Genomic DNA, 17,240 nt, shown 5'->3' on the forward strand with positions numbered 1-17,240 from the left:
TATATGTCTTTATCATCCGACAGATCATTTACAATAATATGACCCAAGTATGTTATATCTGTGCACTCCCCAAGTGCATTGCCAGACAGATAGAAGTCAGGAAATATCAACTGTCTGTCCTCTCTACTTCTAATAATTATGATTTTACTCTTCTTTGCATTATATATTATATCAAATTCAACACCATATTGTGTGCATATTCTTAAAAGCTGTTGTAAACCAGCACTATATGGGCTAAAGAAGTCATCAGCATACATAAGATGATTGATTAATGTATCACCAACTCTACAACCTGTACCACATGCATTCAGGCTTACAGACAAGTCATTCATATACATATTAAAAAGAAAAGGTGACAGGATTCCACCCTGGCGAACACCATTGGTCACTTTAAATTCATCAGTTGTTATGGTCCCCCATCTTACACTCATTGTCTGATGGGAGTACCAATATACCAAAATTCTGATTAAAAAACCAGGTACCCCATTATTACACATTTTTAAAAATAATTTCTCATGATTAACACGATCAAATGCTTTAGAAGCATCAATAAAACACAAGAACATTGTTGAATTTTGTCTATTATACATATCTAAAATCTCCTTTAGTGCAAAAATACATAAGTCAGTGCCATGCTTTCTTTTAAAACCAAATTGGTTATCAGTATTATGGACATACCTTTCAAGTCTACTCAAGATAACTGTCTCCATCACTTTAGACATAACACTGGCCAAAGCTATTGGCCTGTAATTATCTGAGTTGTTCAGCTTCCCCACTTTATCTTTAATAACAGGTCCTAGCACAACCGAGAGCATAGAACCAGGTAACTCTCCATGAACAAAAAATCCAGAATAGCACATTGCCAACAGAGGACTCAGTTTCTTACTGGCAAGTTTGAGATGTTCCGCTGTAATGTTATCTAGGCCACAGGTCTTGTTATCTTTTAATTTTAACATTGCTTCATTAAGTTCAGCTATAGTTATCACAACATCATCATTATACTCCACATTATCCACTGTAAGCACATTACTTTTAACACAGTTTAACAGTTCACAATAATGTTTCCGCCATAACTGTGAAATTTCATAAGAACCACTCACACCATCTATATTAGCTGGAAGAGAAGCTTTGCAATTGTTGATAGCTTTTATTTCTTTCCAAAAGTCATTAAAATTATTTTTTTTCAGCTTCCATGCCAGTGAATCAGCCCTCATAATATTTTCATTTCGTTTAATATATCGAAGTGCACCTTTAAATTTAGCATAAGTGCGTTTCTTATTCTCAAATAAGGGGCCAGGCCTACTCTTACCTGACTCAGCCTATTTCAAAAAAGCATTTCGGGCCTCCAAGTGGAACTCTTCTACATGATCCTTCCAGCCAGGCTTAGCATTGCCTACTTTTGTCCCAAATTTATTTAGAGCCTGACTTTTTTTTTTTTTTAAATGATACATAGAGCCTGACTTGAAGTATTTAAGTATTTGATATTTAGAGCCTGACTTGAAGTGACAATAGAATCCACAATTGTATCATACAGGAAACTTAAATCCTTACAATGTTGTATATTCTTACAATTCATATCCCTACATAATAAGGCATCTTTTGGGACCATTATACTACCTAACAAAGCATCAGCCCGTTTGACATATTCATTCAGATCTTTCTTAGAAAGTTTTGACCAATTTATCTTCCCTACATCAGCAGCCTTGTCCACAGGCAACACCACTGGCAAACTACCTGTGTTTACCACTATAAAAAGGTGTATATGGTCCGTAGTAGCCAATTCATAATCAATCTTAATCATACTAATGGATTCATGTGCATCAGCTGTACAGAGGCAGTGGTCTAGCCATGAAGTAGAATGCCAGGCCTCGCTAATATAGGTAAAACTATCTTTTGGCAATAATACCTTACTAGATAAAACCAACCCACTGTCTGAGCAAAACTGCAATAAATGATTGCCAAATAAGGAATTGTCATCCATTACATCAGCATTCATATCACCTAAAACATAAATACAGGCAGAAGAATTGTCCTGAATAAAAGAAATAATAAATGCCAATCTACTGAGGTACTCATCCTCATTCTGTATACATTCATACGGCATATATACATTTAAAATTATTATCTTTTTATCATTAAGACACAGCTCAATCCCAATAACCCAGTCAACTCCCAATCTTATAACCTTAACCAACTGGTCATATTTTTTATTCCACATCGTGGCTACCCCACCTGAAATTCTTCCCCGAACAACTTTAGCACTTAAGTCTGTTGTTGATTCACCCGCACCATAAAAACCATTATGCATAGTATTTAGCCCTTCAAGTTCAAGTAAATCTAGACTTAAAACTTTTCTCTTCAACAAAGCATTCGCATAATTTGTCTAGTAAAGGTACTTAACTCGCAATAGTTATTTTTACGGAACAAAGCACTCACGGTCATAACACAGACCAACCAAATAAATAAATAAAAACCTTTTCTGCATGAACACTTAAAATGAATTGCATTAAATAGTTTGCCACCGTTTGCCACTGAACCTGCATTAACGACGACAGTGGGGCTTCCGGCCTTAGTCAAACGGGTTACATTTACATTTACATTTACATTTAGTCATTTAGCAGACGCTTTTTTTCCAAAGCGACTTACAAGTGAGGTAAACAATAGAAGCAATTATGGCAAAATAAGAACAGCAATACATAAGTGCACTGGAAATAGTCTCATCAAGTCCAACACAATATACATAGCCAAGGGTATGTTAGTAATTTTATTATTTTTTTTTTTTTTGATAAAGAGGAAGGTAAATAGAGAAAGGGATAAAGAGAAGGGTAACTAAAGAAAGATAGTAAATCAGCTGATGGGTTAGCACGTATGGTCGGGTTGCGATGTTTTGGCGTTTTCTCGTGGTCCTGTAAATGGTATACAATATAGACCCGTTTGAGGCCCTTTGTTCCACGGGGAATCCAAGGAGATAAGTAATAGACCCGTTTGCCACTGAACCTGCATTAACGACGACAGTGGGGCTTTAGGCCTTAGTCAAACGGGTCGTCAGGTTTCATTTTCTCTTAAAGGTTGGAAGGTGACCCTTATTTACCATATATACCCTCGCATTGGGCCCCCAATTTGCTAAATCCTCAACTGTGGATAATATAATTATGCCGCAATAGTTAGTCTGTCTGGAACTAAGCTGAGTTAAACCACATCACTGTGTGACACTTCAATACATATGAACGGCCGCTACGCTAATACGATTTTGTTTTTCTCTCCCTGTCTCATCCTCGACCCGAGGACAACGAGACAAACAGACCCAGTCCCAGGAGATGTGAAAGTCGGCACACCTCTGATCTACTGGCCGTCCTTCAACGTGATGCCCAGCTGATGCCTGACCAACGATCACCGGCAGAACCCGCTTAATCTCCGCTAAATCTCCTTATCCGTTCTCCCAAGGGTTTTTCCCTCCTAGGACTTATTTTTCCTCGGATAAAAGCCCGGGGGTTTTTTTCTCATAGGGGGTTTTTCACCCCGGGGAGGCAGCCTTTTTGGGCTTTACTTAGCTTTCTCTTCTAGACATTACTTTAGTAATACGTTCACTTATAATATTGAGTCATAGCCGCAGCAAATTTAACTGCTTATGCTATCATGTATTTTGTTGTGCTATCTGTCATTTTCACTGCTTCTACTTATGTAAAGCTGCTTTGAAACAATTGACTTTTGTGAAAAGCGCTATATAAATAAAATTGAATTGAATTGAACTGATACATTTTCTCGTTTGGTGCAAAGGTTTTGCCGCCTTTACGGCTAATATGCTGGTTCAAGACATCATTCGAAATAAAATGAAACATTATTGATTCTGATCGGGGTAAATACTTTACTGGTCAGGTATGTCAGGAAGTCTGTAGGCTTTTGGGGATTCAATGGCATAGCTGCCAGGAACTTCAGACCTTGCAGAAGTAAAACTAGTTCCCTTTCAATACGGTTCACTTCGCATTGCGTCAGTTAGCTGACGCTATGGGAGAAACTCCTGTTTACTCCGTGACTGAAGCCTATTGGTTAACGTCTGTACAAAGTACAGACCAATGACGTTTGAACCCGCGCGCTGGAGGAACGCGTCCTTATATAAGCGCGGTTCAATCGTCAGGAGCTCATTATTCTCTCCTTCAGCGCGAACCTCTCGCTGCTCCGAAGAAAAAGAAGAAGCCTTACCTCGCCGTTGACAAAAGCCCTGCAGCGGAGTCCAGGCCTAGCGTCTTCCCCTGCCGTTTTCCGGCTGAGAACCGAAGATAGCAGAGTCCAGGTCTAGCGTCTTCCCCTGCCGCTTTCCGGCCGAGAACCGAAGATAGCCTTCGCTTGCCGTGGTACGAGCCCTGTGCAGCGGACACACGCCTGACGAGGTCTCCCCTGCGGCCGCCCGGTAAGATCAATATTTTTAATATAAAGCTATAAGCTAAAAGAGCAGGCGCTGTTGTAATAGCGTCCAGCACAGCGGCTCGGTGAGCCTCTCTGCTATGAATTTCCTCCGAGCGCGTTACCGGTCTGGCACCTCCCACGCCGGGACCGCGCTTATGCTTTGGTTGTCTTATCCATGTTTCGTGCTCCCCCTGCTGTTCCTCTCTCGCCGGGATGAACACACGGCGAGCCATGAGACTAGATGGATGCATAGACAAGCACACACGGATTAACCCCCCCTGTGTTCTGTCACACCGCAACCGTTCATGCTTACAGAGTCCCTTCGCTCCTCTCACATTCAGTGGCGAGATCTCTGGCACATATATTAATCCCCCGAGTGCATCGGGTGATACCGTCACGACGCATGGCTGTTCTGTCTGTGTTGCTGCTCCCCTCTGCCGTTCCTCTCTTGTTGAGATGAACAAGTGGGGAACCGTAGACCTGGATAGATGCATACGACAAGCAAACACGGGCGGTCTGCCCCTGTCTCTGTCATAGCACAGCCACTCGTGCTCCACGCTCGCAGAGTCCCTCGCTCCTTTCCCCACAGTGGTGAGGTCTCTTAACGGCTTAGCTAGCACGCGCTATTACGGCTCGCTGCCTCTAAATGCAGCTGTCCAGTGTTCAACGATTACAGAGCTTCATGCCCCTCCCCTCCTGGAGCGGCGCGATCTCATTCGTCTGCTCGATAGGGCCGATTCGCCGCTATTGGAGCACCAAGAACACTCATTATAAGAGAGCTTCATGCCCCTCCCCTCCTGGAGCGGCACGATCTCATTCGTCTGCTCGATAAGGCGGACACGCCTCTATTGGAGCGCTAAAACACTTATTATAGAGCTTTACTGGCCTGAGCCGATCTCACTTCAGATAGCTCATTCTTCGTCTGCCTGGTAATTTCTCTCTGGTTTAGACGGAATCAGAGGCAGAACGAATTTGTTTATAATATACTGAGGGCCGAATACCTCCCTTTATTCAGTCCCGCCCTATATCAGTGCGCTGAATATTGGTACATTCTTATATATATACCCGGTTTTTCTGCCCTTTTAATAAACGGCAAAACCGCGGGCCTCACGGCAGACTTCCTCTCTGCGATGGGTTCAGTCTGACATTAAACCACCTAGACATACTACCCTGCTCCGTGAGCCGTTCGGTCACCGTCACTACTGAGGCTTTTGCACCTGAACGGCTGAGCTCTGGTCTCCGCAGCATAGCTGCATCAACAGAGAACGAAACTGTCTGGGAAAAAGGGGTTATGTCGCGCCTCGGCTGGACTGCCCTGAAATGTTTTCTGTGTGCTGTTTATCCAAACATACTGTGTAATACTGTCGGCTATGCGACCTCACTATAGTGGCGAACGGTATTGAATTCCTCTAAAAAGAGTAATTTCCGTGCTTACTATACTGTGTATTGACACCCACGGTTGTACGGTGTCTCTAAACACTTTATCGCCTTACTGACAAGCAATCAGTAATACGCACACACGGCCCGCTGTCCATAACTCTATCGACGCTAGCCGAAAAAACCCCGGTTTGGCCATATACTGTGTATTGACACCCCACGACTGTACGGTGTCTCTAACACCTTTCTGCCAAATTCGCTCGCAGCCCACCTCAGTTTCTCCGCTACGATGCTGATGGCGCAAACGAGCACGGTCTTACGGCTGTTATTCTCTCTTCCTAGAGAAAGGACAGCCTCAGACTTTTGCATGGCTCCAAGCATTTGAATCGCGCCCTCTCCGGACGGCCACTCAAAGGCTTACAGCCAAGCGGTTTATGACGTTTTTCGGCCATATAGCTGATTTATATTAGCGGATCCGAAGACGCTCACACCTCCGCTCCAATACTCGGAGATATTAAGGGTAATATCAACCTCAAGTGAGCTTGCTACCCGCCACAATAAGTTTCAAAGCTTAAAGCGTGCGCACAGTCAGACGCGCGCGGCATCTCGTTTAAGACGAGCGCACGTACCCCTCTAACGAGCCTCAGAAAGCTGAATATCGTGGCATTCTGTTCATAAGTCCACTTCAGTTTGACTAAGCAAAGGTCCCGCCCCGAGCTGACGGCCGGGAAGCTTGCTTAAGTTACACACTGCTGCATGAAGTGCTGTCATTACGAGCTAGCCCAGCATTTGCTGTGGGTTGAACACGCTTTACGACGGCAATCAGCCTTCGGCGCGTGGAACGCCGTTTGTCTCATATAAATCACCTTGTACTGTGAATACGGTACATTAAGAGGATGATTTAGCACTGCAGCACTCTCGACCGTGTTATTGTGATAATGCGGTCGGGCAATCTACGGTGGTTTCATTATTTACCGAACCAGACTGAGATCTCTTTCACGAGGCGTCCTTATGCAAAGTCTGATCCATTCTGTCTAGTGACATTTGAAAGTCAATACCCCCCGCGAATCGTGGGTGGAACACTTTTCTCCTCACTACAGAGGCACGGCGGCTCTCTCCCCTACCTATATCTATGTGGCCGTGATAACAGCGAACCACGCTTTTACGACCGACCATTCATTTAATTCACAAGCCTGTCATCTCTCAGATGCGGACGGCGGCGGTAACAGCGAACCATGTGTAACGGGTGTGTTTTGGGAACTACAAATCCCATCAGCCTTAGTGCTATAAAAGGAAGTGGTATGATTCGTTCTTTCACTTCCTTCTTTGGTCCTTCCGCTAATCTACGAAAGGTAGCTAAGACAAAGCTAAGGTATGGCATTGATTTTATATGGGCAATTATAAGTCATCGAGTCATTTTAAATAATGCTTTTCTGTCTCTCGTACGCGTTCTGTGTGGTGATTTGAATAGAAAACACAGCGTGATGTATTGCGTAATGGCAATAGACCAGCAGGAGTAAAGATCGTTTGTCTGCAGTTGTATATCAAACACTAGTGATATTAGTGTCAAACATGAGAGGCATCATTTGGCAGGTAGTGATTTTATTGGTTGAATAAAATGAACCACATGTATTTTATTGTATTTTATTTATACTTTGTTTGTTGTTTTTAGTATTAAGGACTTGCTGGTTGCCTGAGTATCACTAAAACAAGATAAAGGATGGTAGAGGTATTGTTTATTTTATTATTTTTAAAGGGTTTATAAAGTTTTAATTGTTTTATGACTATTGATATGAAGGTTGAATGTAAATCTGGGCTTTTCTGTTTTATTTATTTAGTAATGGATTGTGTTTTCCCTTGCAGGGATGCACGGTTACCGTTTATTTGATATTTAATTTTCCTTTTGAAGTGTTGTTTCTTTAAGTTGACCGTATAAGAACTAAGGTCACAATCAAAGAACAAACTGAATGATTTCTAGTTCATTTAAAGTGTTTATGTACTTCATTTGCAGTACCCACTGTTGCTAATATTGGTTTTTTGTTTCCTTTTGTAGATTTCATTTTGACCCATCGGTGGCTGCGGGGTTGCCTTCACTGGTGGATGATGGTGTGGTGGTTTGGTCACTCTTATGTCTTTTTCTTTAGGTCTGCAGTGTGATTTGCTGTGAGTGGATTGCAGTGCGAGCACATTTGTCTAACACATTGTCTTCACACGAATAGGTAACCTGTGGCCATCCGGGGGTCGCTTTGTTTTATTCTGGTTTATTTCTTTTTGATTTCTTTGTGGGTATCTGCATTGGAGATTTGCGTTACATCCTTATGTCTCTATTTGTTTGAATAAAAGTGTTTTTGGGTTAAAACTTCACCACTGCCTTGTGCCTGGTCATTTACCACCTTTTATGGGGTACCTGTAGGTTACAATTGGCGTAGTCGGCAAACATCTCTGTTGGCGAAGGTGGTTGTGAAGTTTTGTTAGTGTTTTTTTTTTTATAAACGGTAATCGTGCATGAGGTTCATCATCAGACTCTGCATCATTGGACTTCACTTCGTGGGACCTTTTATTACCTTTTTCTCTGAACTGCTTTCTGAAATTTGTCAACAGAGATGGAACAAGAACTATTAGATTTGCGGGAGCAGATACGGCACCTGCAGATGTCACAAGGTGACGATCTTTTTTGGGGCGGAACCAAAAGTTGGGAAAGTTTGGTTCCGCCCGGATGTTTCCGCCCAGACCGGAGAACGGAAACACCGGACATCCGGCAGCTTCGCGAAGGCTGTAATCAGCCGATTGAGTACAGCTGTGTATAGTTAAAGAGATCGCCGGGTAATTGGACAACTGGAGTACATGGAGGAGTATAAAAAGCGCAGTTAAATCACAGTTCGGCAGTTCGGGCACGAGAGGGGGATCGACGCGGGGAAAGCTCCTCTGCCTAGGGCAGGAACAGTAAATACGTACCTTTTGAAGAGCCCGCAGGCTCTGTTGATCCGGGCTGCGCTTGGAGCGCGCGGAGAGAAGACAGGAGCTGTCTGGGGCGAAAGGAAGGCGATACGTGGGTGGAGAAAAGGAGCACCCCGAAGAGAGCATTGTGCTGTCAAGTTTGTTTTAGTGTGTGCTGAGGAACGGAGCTGTGCTCGTGATAGACGTGGTGGCTGTCTATATTTTCTCTCTCTCTCTCTCGTTGCAGTCTGCGGTGAAAACGCTGGAGTTAAAGGAAAACCCTACGGGTAGAAGAAACATTGGTCTGAGTGGCACATTTAAAAGAGTAAAGCGGGAAGGAAACCGACTTTGTGGCGCAACATAAATAAAGGAGGATCGCTGTGAGTATCACTCTTGTGTTAAGCACGTGGAAAACTAACCTGTGAAATTGTGTGGATACCTCCAGGAGAAGGAGGGCGGCCCTACCCCTGAAACAGCGTGGTGGGTGAGCCGTTAGAAGCGTCAATCCAAGCAGCCACAGCAACGAAACACTATTCTGGTCGTATTTCCATCGCCCTTATTTCAGCCCAAGAGAAGTGGAGGACGCCGGGCGTTTCCTTTGTTGTGTACACTTATAGTGTGGTGAGTGAGACTTTGCAATTCATAAGCTTTTCACGTTGGAGTGGTGCTGTGTATTTGCTGTGGGTTGCTGTGTGTCTTGTCAGACGAAGCCCCGCATCATCCATTTTTCTACTGGGCAGAGGACGGAGAGGCTAACGACCTCAGAATTTACAGCTACCATACGCAGTGTGCTGTTTTGGAGTGTGAAGGGACGCAGATCAAGAGCTGTCAGTGACTGTGAGTACAATATTGGAAATATTCGTGGTGCAAACTTACCTGTGTCTGTCCTTGTTGCAGAGTCGGAGGCGAAAGGGTCCGCCGCCCCCGCGGTCTCTACAAAGGGGCGCCCCTGTCCAGGATTCGATCGCCCTACGGGCAGTGGAGATAGGGCAGCGCTCGACCCGGTGAGGTGGTGTGTGATCTTCGCCCCTCTGCTGACCTACGGAGGAAACCATACTTATCAAGAGCTGTAAGAAGCAGAGCAGGCGAGAAGCATCCAAAGCCCACGTAACAGTGTTTTGTGTCCTAGTGGCCACCTGTGGAGAGAAAGGAGTACGAGAGTGAACCTTCGGAGAACAGACTGTGTAAAGTGATACCTACCCAGAGAGCTGTAAACAGCAGAGCCGGTGAGAAATACTCAAAGTTCAAGTAACAGTGCTTTTGTGTCCTAGTGGCCACCTGTGGAGAGAAAGGAGAACGAGAGCGAACATTAGAAAAACAGACCGAGTAAAGTGATACCTACCCAGAGAGCTGTAAACAGCAGAGCCAGTGAGAAATACTCAAAATCCAAGTTAACAGTGTTTTTGTGTCCCAGCGGCCACCTGTGGAGAGAAAGGAGAACGAGTAATGCACGCCAAGAGAATGGACTGTGTGAAGATCCAGTTGGTGGTAAAGGAGGAGAGCCTAGAGTGGCCATTATTTTAAGTCCCCCTTTTTCCTTTCCCTATTTATCCTTTTAAGTAAATTAAATAAAGTGCATTTTAAAATTATGTTTACCTTGTGTGTCTGGTCATTGGGGTGGCTTTGGGAATCTCCTCGAGGTGGAGAAAGGGGCGTGACCTTATTTACATCTGGGTCCACCCCGACCTGTGACAGATTTGGCGTAGTCGGCAGGATACCTCGGGTTGAGACCAAGGTCCCCCAATGGCCTACCACGTTTTTTTAAAGAAAAGCTCCCATCAACACCCTATCAGTCCCTAAACAACGCGTTCTCGGGACGAGAACGGATTGGCGGGGGAGGATGTCACAAGGTGACGATCTTTTTAGATGTCACAGGAGTGACGATCTTTTAGGCGGAACCAAAAATTGGGAAGTTTTGGTTCCGCCCGGATGTTTCCGCCCGGACCGGTAAGAGAAAACACCGGACATCCGGTGGCGTCGCGAACGCTGTAATCAGCCAAACTACACACAGCTGGGAGTTATTAAGAGGAGCGCCGGGTGATTGGAGGAGAGCAACACCCAGGGGAGTATTTAAAGACAACTTAAACCACAGTCTTGGCTGATGTTATCCGCTGTTGTGTTGGTGTGTATCGTAGCGCCGAGTTGGGCTCGCCGGATACGCTATATTTGGATCGCTGTATTGCTCTCTCTCTCTTGTTTGGATCGTAGATCGATGCTAATGAGGATATCGACGACCTTATAGGTGGAATACTAGACGGACACTGACATTGGATGAAAGAAACGGAGGAAGAGGAAAACTTACCGTTGTGAGTATACACCTGTGGAAAAGTGGTGTTGGTAGCTGGAGAGCGTCCTGTCTAGGTACCTGGAGTATTACAGCGTGGAGTCAACCTAGGATGAAGAGAGACAGAGATCGTGAGTAACCCAATCCCTTGAAGTAGGTGTTTTGTACATATTTGACCTATACATCGTCTTGAGTGTTTTTAAGAGAGAGGCTGGGTGGCCCTACCCCTGTACCAGCGTGGTGGGTGAGCCGAAGGTTTTTCGTGTGGAAGCAGCTACAGTGACGACAACAAACAAATACTAGGCCGTCCACCATCTCCCTATTCTCGCCCAGAGCGAAGTGGAAGAGGACGGGTGTCTATTGTGTGCACTGAGCGTGGTGGGTGAGTCTTTGGAATTTTCACTTGAAGTGGTGCTGTGTAATGCTGTGTATTGCAGTGAGAGTGCTGTGTCTTGTTTGACGTAACCCCGCCTTCAGTCACTCGTCCCGGGACGACAAAGAGGAAAGGACGGCGCTAGAGAATACCTGTACAATTATGCTGTAGTGTGTTTTCAGTTTAACCGTAACACAGAGTGGCGGCGAAGAACTGTGCGAGTGGCAGTGTGTGTGAGTATCACATCTACTATTGTTACCTTACTTGTGTCTTCTTCTCATCATCACAGAGTAGAGGCGAAAGAGATCCGCCGGCCCGAGGTCTCGACGAAAGGGCGCCCCGGTCCAGTTTTCGATCGACCAACGGGTCTCGAGGAAAGGGCAGCGCTCGACCCGGTGTGCCGGCGTGGCGTTCTCGCCCCTCTGTCAACCAACGAGTTCGCAGAGAGGGTCTTGGCCCCCGGCGTCCCCTTTACAAACCACTGTTCAATCGACGCATTGCATAACCAGCCAGCGTAAGCCCGCCACCCTGTATACTACCGTATAACCTGTTTTGTCTGCTGATTAACAGGGAAGTGAGTGAGTCGTGAGAGCCAGCGTGAACACTGAGATATTAAGCTGTGGAGTGAGCCTTACCTACCCAGAAGCTGTAACCAGCGCAGAGGTGAGAGAAAGCCTTGAAAGCGATTCACTGTATCCCTGTATCCCAGCAGTCGTCTGTGGAGAGAAAGAGAGCCAGTGTGAACACTGAGATATTGAGCTGTGGAGAGAGAGTCGTACCTACCCAGAAGCTGTAACCAGCACAGAGGTGAGAGAAAGTCTTGAAATCGATTCACTGTGCCCCTGTATCCCAGCAGCCGTCTGTGGAGAGAAAGAGAGTCAGAGTGAGTGCCGAGGTACTGAGCTGCGAAGAGAGCCATACCTACCCTGGGAGTTGTAACCAGCGCGGAGGTGAGAGAAACCCTCGAAACCGATTCACTGTGTCCTCGTGTCCCAGCTGGAGTCTGTGGAGAGAAAGAGAATAGGGAAGGAGAGTGAGTCAACGAGCAAGGAGCTGAGGGAAATAGGCGGCGAACCGCCGTGCGCTTAATAAAGGTACACTGACTGGACAAGTCCATACCAACACTCATTGTGACTTATTCTGCCTCCAGGAAGGAAGAGGAGCGCGCCACGGGCAGAGGGAACCAGAGGCGGGAGCCAGTTCCCCGACGCAAACCCCCCCCCTTCCCTCTGGCATTCATTCGGCCGTGGCCCCCTGGAGGGCAGATCCTGATTTTAGTTTTTAATTCCCCTTTCCCCAAGCCCCCGTATATTTTAACTATTTAAACAAATAAAGAATAATTTTATACTTACCTGTACTCATTGTTGTTTGGTCATTGGGTTGGTTTTGGGGACCTCCTCGAGGTGGAAGTTTAGAAGGGGCGTGGCTTAAACACTAGCAGCCAGCCCCTGGCTTGTGACACAGGCACAAAATGAGCAGCTGACAAGAGAGAATCCCCCCTCCAGTAGCAATGCTTCTAACCAACTGCCCCCTTCTATGACTAATGCTAATTCTTCATCTCCAGTGTCTTTGAGTAGGGTATTTTATGTTCCACGAGAAAGGAAATGCCCACGGTTTTATGGGAATATGGACTCCACATTAAGTGTTGAGGACTGGACTGAAGAGGCCAAGGTGTGTATTGAGGGCAGGGGTTGGTCTGATAAAGAGAAGGTTGTGTTTTTGCTTGATCATCTGGGGGGGAAGCTAGAATGGAGATAAAACTCCGTCCACAAGCTACTAGGGAAACTCCAGAATCTGTTTTTGACATTTTAAGAGACTTGTATGGGGGGAAACAGACATTTGTACAACTACAACAGAGGTTTTTTGAACGAAAACAGAAAGAGGGTGAATCATTGACTGAATTTTCCCATGCTTGAATGTCTTTAATGGACTTGATTCTTTGTGGTAATCCAGAAAGTGTTCCGAACTCTGACAGGGTTCTTCGTGATCAGTTTATGGAACATGTTCGAGATGTTATGCTGAAACGTGAATTAAAACGATTAGTACGAGAGAAGCCATCTTCTACTCTACTGGAGGTTCGAAGTGAAGCTCTTAGGTGGGTGGAAGAGGGAAACGGGGAAATGGCTGCTTCACGTGTTCAGCCATGGTGCAATTTGACTCAAGGCAGAGTAGTTGAGCATGAGCCTAAAGTTAAATTTCATGAGTCTACAGAGTTAAAAGAGGTTAAAGAGATGTTGAGGCAGCAACAGATACAAATAACTGAACTTACCCAACGTTTTGATAGCTTAATGTCTCAAAAGAATGAGTTTTCTGTTACCTCAACTAGACAAAATAGTTCACGACGATGTCTTCGTTGTAATAAGGTTGGGCATATAGCTAGACATTGTCGACAACCTTGGCCTATAGAGTCGAACCCTAGAACACCCCAAGTAAATGTAAATGAAACTTCAGTGGAGGAGCATGATAGTGTAGCATCCCCTACAGTTCTGAGTCAAACTGTTAATAATAATGAAGTTTCACAGTCACCCGTTTGCCCTACTATTTTACAACGTCTTGTGGGCAAATGTCCCATTGTAACTGTGCATATGGGTGGGGTGGAGATTTCTTGTTTATTAGATACAGGGTCAATGGTTACTACTGTAACAGAGTCATTTTTTGAGAAGCATTTTCAACAATTGGGAGTAGATGTACTGAAAAAATGTAGTTGGCTCCAATTAAAAGCAGCTAATGGTCTTGAAATACCATATGTGGGATACTTTGAAGTGGACGTGACCGTGTTGGGGCAAACTCTTCCTAGACAAGGTATTTTGGTTGTAAAATATCCCGTTGATGCTGAGTTTCATCAGCGGAAAGCGCTGACTCCAGGTCTTTTAGGTATGAATGTGATTGGACAATGTTATAATGATCTATTTGAAAAACATGGCACAGCACTATTCTCAGTCCCACAGGTCAGGCAGGCAGAGATAGGCTGGAAAGATGCCTTGTCTCAGTGTCAGCGAGCAGATGATGCCCCTTTTCCTGGATTTATTGGTTATGTGAGAGTGCAGTCCCTCCATCCGGTTCAGATTCCAGCTGGGACCATGAGGTTAGTACCTGCATTGTGCCCTAAGAGTATAAAAAGTTGTACCACCTTTGTTTTAGAACCTTTAGGTCCCAGTGATGGGGGGTTGCCTCCTGGGGTGTTAATATTACCGGCCTTAGTTCAATGTACACAAGGTGTAGTTCAGATACCAGTGGTCAATGTTGGTACAAAGCTTTATATTTGCCACCAAGAATAAGGTTGGGTAGTTTGGCTAGTGCGGAGGTAGTTAAATCAGAACAGGACATTGTGTTCAACGCAGATTTACAATCTGACCCTAATACAGTGATTGTACAATGTCAAGCCATTACCATAACTTCAAGCATTGACATTCAAGGGCTAAAATTGCAGGGGCTGTCAGGGACTGAGGAGGAGGCAGTTGGGAGATTATTAACAAGATATTCTGATGTTTTTTCTAAGCATGATAGTGATTTGGGGTGTACAAATTTAATTGATCATCAAATCCCACTATTGGATGATACACCAGTACGTCAGCGATATCGTAGAATTCCTCCCAGCCAGTTTGAGGCCGCAAAGGCACACATTAGGCAGTTGTTGGACAGTCAAGTCATTAGGAAGAGTTGTAGCCCATATGCGTCACCCATTGTGTTGGTGAAGAAGAAGGATGGCTCACTGAGGATGTGTGTTGATTATCGCCAGCTCAATTCTAGAACTCGTAAGGATGCCTACCCTAGAGCTGTAATCGGGCCTTAAAAGTTAGGCCCGAAATGTCCGGAGCCCGACAGAATGCAGCCCGAACCCGAACGTACATTTAGATTGACAGCTTTTTAAAAGCCCGAACCCGTTTACAGCCCGACATTATTTAAATGTGGGCACACACACAGCTTTTGTCAAGAATGAGAAATTTACACAGGTTTTAACATTATTTATTCATGACTAATAATCTACACGCCACTTGGAAGTTGAAACAAAGAAATAAGTAATCTGTAACATTGTAACATCTCATTCTAAATAGGCTTATGCAATACACTATAAATATGCCAATAAAATTATTATTTCTTAACGAATTAAATTAAGATAATACATTCTGAATTAAGATGGGTATTTGGCAATAACGAAATTAAGAGGCAGGCTCCGCGGGATTTGCGTCGGCACTTCTCTCCATTACTGCCAACATTAGCCTATATCCTCTGTCTAATTTATGTAAGACTCGATTCATATTTAGTTATACATTGAAAAACCTACTCACCAAGATTAGGCTACATGTTTTTGATGAGGAAAATCATTAAATCCACTGTAAATGAATTCAGCGCGATCCTGCGCTACTGATTTGAACTTGACCGCTCATTTACCTCACAAAGCCGGAGCGGAAGCCCGAGCCCGCCCCGAGCCCGTGTAAAATGTTAGAAATGAAGCCCGAACCCGCCCGAGCCCGTCGGGTCCCGTCGGGTTCGGGCAAAGATCTTCAGCTCTAGCCTACCCCTTACCAAGGATAGAGGAGTCGCTTGATGCCTTGACTGGAGCAAAGTGGTTTTCGACGTTAGATCTGGCAAGTGGATATAACCAGGTGCCGGTAGCTGAAACCGATCGTTTTAAGACTGCCTTTTGCACCCCATTTGGCCTTTTTGAATTTAATAGGATGCCCTTTGGATTATGTAATGCCCCAAGTACTTTTCAAAGGCTAATGGAGAGAATTTTTGGTGACCAGAGTTTTCAGTCTTTATTGCTGTATTTGGATGATGTGATTGTTTTTTCAGCAACTGTCGAGCAACATCTTCAGCGACTTGAGTTGGTGCTAGAACGACTGCGACAACAGAATTTAAAGATAAAGCTGAGTAAGTGCCATTTCTTTCAGCCAGAGGTCCGTTATTTGGGGCATGTGGTCTCGTCTACGGGCGTCGGTACAGATACGGAAAAGACATCTGCGGTAGCTAAGTGGGTTCGCCCGAAAAATCTCCAAGAACTTCGATCCTTTCTCGGCTTTGCAAGCTATTATCGGCGGTTTGTGAAAATTTTTTCTTGTATTGCTGGACCCTTGAATACGTTGGTGGCAGAAGTGATCAGAGGAAAGAAAACCAAGCGGCCAAAGATTGATCTAGGGATTAAATGGACTGAGTCATGTGAAAATGCATTTCAAACTCTTAAAGCAGCTTTAATCAATGCCCCAGTGTTAGCTTATGCTGACTTTAGTAAGTCCTTTATCCTGGATATTGATGCAAGTCACCAAGGTTTAGGTGCAGTTCTATCGCAGGAAGAAGGAGGCAAGTACAGGCCAGTTGCATTTGCCAGCCGAGGTTTGCGACCCTCAGAACGTAACATGCAGAATTACAGCTCCATGAAACTGGAATTTTTGGCTCTAAAGTGGGCTGTTACTGAAAAATTCAGAGAGTACCTGCTTGGTCAGAAATGCCTGGTGTATACAGACAATAATCCACTCAGTCATCTGCGGAGCGCAAAATTGGGGGCGTTGGAACAACGATGGGCTAACCAGCTTGCGGATTTCGATTTGGAAATTAAGTATAAGCCTGGACGGTCCAATGTGAATGCTGATGCTCTGTCTAGAAAAACTGCTGCACCTGTAGCCGAACTGGCAATGACTACTGTAATACCAAGAGAGTTATATCAATGTGCTCAGAACTGTCAACAAGTTGCAAGTGAAACCATTTCTGCTTTCCCTGAACAACCGAGAGAAGATCTTTGCAAGCTACAAGAATCTGATGCAGTTATTGGACGATTTCTTGTTTATTGGGATCGGCAAAGACCACCAGATGCACAGGAGAGGGCGTCAGAGCCATCGGAAGTACTTGAATTAGTACGGCAGTGGG

General features: G+C 44.8%; 1 long non-coding RNA gene across 6 annotated transcripts; it reads left to right on the forward strand.

Annotated features, from left to right (window-relative positions):
* The first annotated feature begins 7,117 nt into the window (after window positions 1-7,117).
* Window positions 7,118-7,969, forward strand: LOC135745468 (uncharacterized). Of its 6 annotated transcripts, XR_010531258.1 has the most exons (4): window positions 7,118-7,153; window positions 7,253-7,374; window positions 7,454-7,510; window positions 7,835-7,969. It is a non-coding gene; the product is annotated as an uncharacterized lncRNA (long non-coding RNA). The 6 variants fall into 6 exon arrangements; XR_012334748.1 differs by having other exon boundaries at window positions 7,454-7,969; XR_010531256.1 differs by having other exon boundaries at window positions 7,253-7,360; window positions 7,454-7,969.
* The last annotated feature ends 9,271 nt before the right edge of the window (window positions 7,970-17,240 follow it).

This window comes from Paramisgurnus dabryanus, chromosome 12 (genome assembly GCF_030506205.2).
Source record: "Paramisgurnus dabryanus chromosome 12, PD_genome_1.1, whole genome shotgun sequence".
NCBI lineage: Eukaryota > Metazoa > Chordata > Actinopteri > Cypriniformes > Cobitidae > Paramisgurnus > Paramisgurnus dabryanus.